Genomic DNA, 6,222 nt, shown 5'->3' on the forward strand with positions numbered 1-6,222 from the left:
AGATAATATCCTTGCAACCCAATGAAACTGGAGTATGATACCATATTGGTTCCGAACCATTATAAGATTCGTGGTGTCATTTACCTTACTGCTTTCATATGTTATTATAAGCAATTACTGTTTGTTGAGATTAGTATTTGATTGACTCGAAGTACTAATAGTATTGTGCAGGATGTTTCCGCATCGGTCGACTAAGTGCATACCATAGTCGACTAGAAAATTTAGCAGGCTACAATTCACCCCGCCTCTTGTACTTTCACTTTTCTGTGTAGCCAAGACCACACAGGTATTGAATGTAGTTTGTGGGGGTGAATATCATAAATAAGCCCTTGGTTATTTTGCTTTTAATGGATTTACTTGGCCAGCACCAATGGCAAATACATCAGCAAGAAGTTTCCTTTCATCGAGGATAGGTTGACCCTTGAGGTTGTATTGATCAGTTATAGTCATAATTGCGTATTTAATTGCAGATGGTGACCAATCTGGATGTGCACTTTTGAGCAAAGTTGTAGTGCCGCTTAGGTGAGGTACCTGTGATGGTGTTAAATGTCATATCTGTGCCTTTTATATTCTCTAATGAGAAAGGCCATGTAACAAGAATATTCAGTCTAGGGCCACTAATATCAGGCTTGAGTATGCCTGGACTTGCGGAGTTTGGGCCTCTGGAGGAAAAAGATGCTACAGATGGTGCATCCCTAAAGCCTATCTTTGTTCCTTTGAAATGGATTCCTGTCCTTGCCGCGGAGGATGAGTTAATGTAGGTTTTAAAATCTTCTCCATCGGCATGACTCAAAGTAGTTGCTGGAAGGACATGAACAATTTCAATTGTGGTATCGCCCAAGACCTCTGAATTGATTAAGACCATGGCGACACCACCAGCATCCTTTACAGTTTGGCCTTGAGTAATTCCATCTCCCACACCATTATCACACACCACAATCTTGCCTTTAACATTAGTTCTTTCCAGCGATCCTGATAAACAAAATGCAGCCTCTTGATCTAACAAGCCAGGGTATACCTAGGGAAATAAGGTATGAGGAAAGTCTGTGGGCTGAAAAATCGATTCACCGTCATATTCTTGTCCATTCCCTAGCACAGCTGTTGCCACTATCTTTCTATCATGGGTGCTATCACCAATTGTGAGAATCCAAGGTGCCTCCTTAGACAAAGTAGTATTATGTGGACCACGGTTACCGACAGAAGCGATCACAAGAATGCCATTGTGAACTATAGCAAATGCACCAATAACAATACTATTATCATAAAAGGTTACAGAAGCATTCCATTGTATTGGTGGACTACAACCTTTACCAACATAACATACTATAAAATAGTACTCTATCTACCTAAGACGAACATTGCTGCCAATAATGAAACATTCGCCTCTCTAAAGTTGAAAGCCATGACCTAAAAACAAAAGATCATTTTCCCTACAATTTTCATTCAAATAAATTCTATAAAATGCAATAAAATATGTTGGGAAAAATAATAATCCCGCCGAGGAATAATATCCACGGTAAATAATAATAATACAAGAGAGTAACAACGACACCAACTCTTTTAATGGGTAAAATACAATACCCGAGCGGAACAATATAATCACTATAATATTACAACTTAGTAGTGTCAAGAGACTGTTACAATTTTGAAAGAAATAACACTCTTTATTTAAAATACCCCACTACAAGATTACTCACACTCACTATTTATTTCACATGCTACAATATGTGGATTACTCTATCTAACTTCTATTGCTTCTCTCTTATTTTGGTGTGTTTGAAATGAAGAATGGAGGCCTTTATTTATAGTAAGAGATGCCATCCAACTACTACAAAGAAAATGACTTGTTGTTGATTTAGTCCTATAATTTTTCAACAAAGATAGGTACCTCCCATTTTCTTCAACAAAGTTAGGCACCTCCTATCCCATTTTTCTTTATTTCTTTTTTGTTTTTCTTCAATATGAGCCCCACAAATCTCTCCCTTAATTTTTCTTTTTCTTTTTCATTCCAAGACTTGATCTCAATCTCTGAAAATCCTCAAACGTAAGAGGCTTTGTAAAGATATCTGCAGCCTGATCATGAGACTTCACATATTTGAACTTGACTTCCTTCTTGGCAATGCACTCTCTGATGAAGTGATATCTTGTATCTATATGCTTGCTTCGGTGATGATACACCGGATTCTTGGCGAGTGCCTGTGCAGATTTGTTATCAATACAAATCTCTATAGCTTCAATTTGTGGCAAATTGAGCTCCTTCAATAATCTTCTTAGCCAAATATCATGACAAGCACATGATGTTGCTGCTATATATTCGGCTTCACAAGTCGAGAGAGTAACTATAGACTGTTTCTTTGAACTCCAAGAAATAATAGAATCACCCAAGAAAAACACAAGAGAGTAACAACGACACCGGCTCTTTTAATGAGTAAAATACAATACCCGAGCGGAGCAATATAATCACTATAATATTACAACTTAGTAGTGTCAAGAGACTACTACAATTTTGAAAAAAATAACACTATTTATTTAAAGCACCTCACTACAATATTACTCACACTCACTATTTATCTCACAGACTACAATCTGTGGATTACTCTCTCTAACTTGTATTGCTTCTCTCTTATTTTGGTGTGTTTGAAATGAAAAATAGAGGCATCTCTTACTATAAATAGATAATGTCTTGTTGTTGATTTAGTCCTATAATTTTTCAACAAAGATAGGCACCTCCCATTTTCTTCAACAAAGTTAGGCACCCATCCCATTTTTTCTTCAACAAATTTGTCAACAAAGTTAGGCACCTCCTATCCCATTTTTCTTCAATATGAGCCCCACAAATCTCTCCCTTAATTTTTCTTTTTCTTTTTCATTCCAAGACTTGATCTCAATCTATAAAAATCCTCAAACTTAAGAGGCTTTGTAAAGATATCTGCAGCCTGATCATGAGACTTCACATATTTGAGCTTGACTTCTTTCTTGGCAATGCACTCTCTGATGAAGTGATATCTTGTATCTATATGCTTGCTTCGATCATGATACACCGGATTCTTGGCGAGTGTCTGTACAGATTTGTTATCAATACAAATCTCTATAGCTTCAATTTGTGGCAAATTGAGCTCCTTCAATAATCTTCTTAGCCAAATATCATGACAAGCACATGATGTTGATGCTATATATTCGGCTTCACAAGTCGAGAGAGTAACTATGGACTATTTCTTTGAACTCCAAGAAATAGCAGAATCACCCAAGAAAAACACAAAGCTAGTTGTGCTTTTTCTATCATCAATATCTCCCGCATAATCACTATCACAAAATACCATAAGGTTGAAATCATTATAAGAAGAATAAAATAACCAAAAGTCGATCGTACCTTTTAGGTAACGAAAACTTCTTCTAGTGACCTTCAAGTGAGTGGAGGTAGGAGCTTCCATGAAGCTACTTACTACTCCAACCTCAAAGAGTATATCTGTCCTGGTAAAAGTCAAATACCTCAAACTTCCCACAAGACTTTTGAAAAATATAGGATCCACTTTTTCTCCTTCATCAAACTTGGACAATTTTATCCCACTCTCCATCGGTGTGTTCACGGGGTTGCAATCGAGCATGTTGAACTTCTTTAATATATCTTTTGTATAGCTTTCTTGTGAGATAAAAATTTCATCCTCCATCTGCTTCACTTCTAGGCCCAAGTAGTATGACATGAGCCCTATGTCTGCCATCTCGAACTCATGAGACATATCTTTCTTAAAAGCTTCAAACAAACTTAGGTTATTACCCGTGAAAATAAGATCATCAACATAAAGACAAACAAGTAAGATATGTCTTGAAAAGAGCTTATTCATGGACTTTAAGGTAAAAAGTTTATTCATGGAGACAACGAGTAAACTCATTGTCTTGAAAATACTTATCGATGCAACTATTCCATGCTCGTGGGGCTTGCTTTAATCCATATAAGGCTTTATTCAACCGCAACACTTTATATTCATGGATTTTGACCATAAAGCCCAATGGTTGTTCAACATAGACTTCTTCTTCAAGATATCCATTCAACAAAGATAACTTGGCATCTATTTGATGGATCTTCCACTTCATTTGCGTCGCCAAAAGAGATGAGCAAACGAATCGTCTCCATGCGGGCAACAGGTGCATAGACTTCTTCATAGTCAATGCCTTGCCTTTTATTGTAGCCTTTAGCCACAAGTCATGCCTTTTATCTCTCCACATCTCCATCGTCATTCTTCTTTGCCTTGTATACCCATTTAACTCTAATTGCTTGATAACCTTTGGGAAGTGTTGTTAACTCCCAAGTGTTGTTCTTCTCTATTGACTTGATCTCCTCCTCCATGGCTTATCTCAACCTTTTATCTGTAACAGATTTATCAAAGTTCATTAGTTCACTGTCAGCAAAAAGACAATATAAAGAATCAAAATTAGTAACTTCTTCTATGTCGTCATAGAGCTCTTGAATAATCCTTGTCCATTGCTACTGTTCGTTTGAACTTTCTTAAGAAAAGGGAGATGCAATATTAGTTGGAGAAGGAGGTGGAGTTGTATCCTGCGCAGGTTCTACGGTCTCTGGTTCTTCTTCATCACCAAATTATGGAAGAAAATCATATGAAGTTTCTTCCTGAGCTTCCCAATTCCATGCCAATTCTTCATCAAATTCAACATTGCGACTTACCAATATCTTGCTGCTACTTGGGTTGTATAGCTTGTAGGCTTTTGAACTCGTATCATAGCCAACAAACACATGTTTGACACTTTGATCGTCAAGCTTCGCTCTCCCTTGATGTGGCACATGAGCATAGGCTATGATCCCAAAGATTCTTAAGTGTTTGACACTTGGCTTTCTTCCACTCCATGCTTCTTGAGGGGTTTGATCTCTAACATCCTTTGTTGGAGACCTGTTGTTCAAATAAACTGCACAAGATACAACTTCTGCCCGAAATTTCTTGGGCATATTGTAACACCCGGAAAAATTTTAAAGTATTTAAGTGTAAAGCCCCATAAAATTTCGCAAATAAATTCAAGGTTTCGTGGTGCCGGAGTAGGCTTATGGACTTTTTGGGTTGAATAATGCATTGAGGGATAAAGGAAATTTTTTGGCAGAGAAATGCGTTTCTGCGATCCATTATGTGACCACAGAATCACTCTACGCACCGTATAATGGCCACAGAGTGAGGCAGGAAAAGGGGCAGTTTTGGATGCCATTATGAGGTCGACTATGCGACTGTAGAACTTCTCTGTGGTTCATTATGCGACCGCAGAACAGGTATGCGGGCCGCATAGTGATCGTAAACCCAGGCAGATTTTTCCAGTTCTGGAGGCTAATTTTTCGGACAACATATCCATTATGTTGTCGCATATGCGACCGCATATCCTGTTCTGGAGCTTCGTTTTTGGATTTTTATAACCCGATGCTACTTCGTTAAATACACGCAAAGGACCATTTTTGAGCCAAAATCTGATGTTTTAGAGAGAAGCGAGAGTATTTTAGAGAGATAGAGGAAACCCTAGGCTAATTATTCATCAAGTCTCGCTCAAATCTTGGAGGTTTGACAAGGAAAACCTACAATATCTTCATCTAAGAGGTAAGATTCAAACCCCTAGTCTTCAATTTCGAGTTTGGGGTAAAAGATGGGTGATTTGGAGTATGATTCTTGGGTGTAAGAGTATTATTTATACATGCTTGTACTAATAAGGTTTGTGGGAAGATTGTTAAGCTCAAATAAGTAAAGATTGGGTTGTGGAGTGAAGGAAATCTTGTAGAAGAACCTTGTAGTTAAATTTGCACACTTAGTGTTTGATAAAATGCTCAAATGAGCTGAAACCATAAATATCTTCCTAATTATGGTTCAATTTTGTTAAGTCTCAAAATAGATTGGGATTGCTAGAATTATAGGAACGTTGTAGTAATTAAAGGATATCTCAAAGCGAGGTATAATGGCTAAATTTTCTCTCTTAGAACTGGATTCCATGATGTTCCCGTAGGTTCCAAGTATAGTTGTCTCAAGTTCCTTATTCTATGTTCCGAGTCATTCCCAATAAATTCAATTGTCCAGAATAAGCAATGTGATGAGAATTGTGTAATCAAAACTTGTTTCGAATGTTCCTATCACATTATGTTATCCTTTGGGAGTGTGTTCAAGAATGATATGTGTATTAAAATGCCATGTCTTTGAGTCGTGTTCCAAATGAAGGTTATGATGCCAAATTGTGTAA

The 6,222-nt window shown here is 37.4% G+C and overlaps 1 pseudogene; it reads right to left on the reverse strand.

The window, feature by feature from the left end:
- Positions 1-256: 256 nt before the first annotated feature.
- Positions 257-3,842, reverse strand: LOC138898110 (subtilisin-like protease; annotated as a pseudogene).
- Between the last annotated feature and the right edge of the window lie 2,380 nt (positions 3,843-6,222).

Source organism: Nicotiana tomentosiformis, chromosome 8 (genome assembly GCF_000390325.3).
Source record: "Nicotiana tomentosiformis chromosome 8, ASM39032v3, whole genome shotgun sequence".
Taxonomy (NCBI): Eukaryota; Viridiplantae; Streptophyta; class Magnoliopsida; order Solanales; family Solanaceae; genus Nicotiana; species Nicotiana tomentosiformis.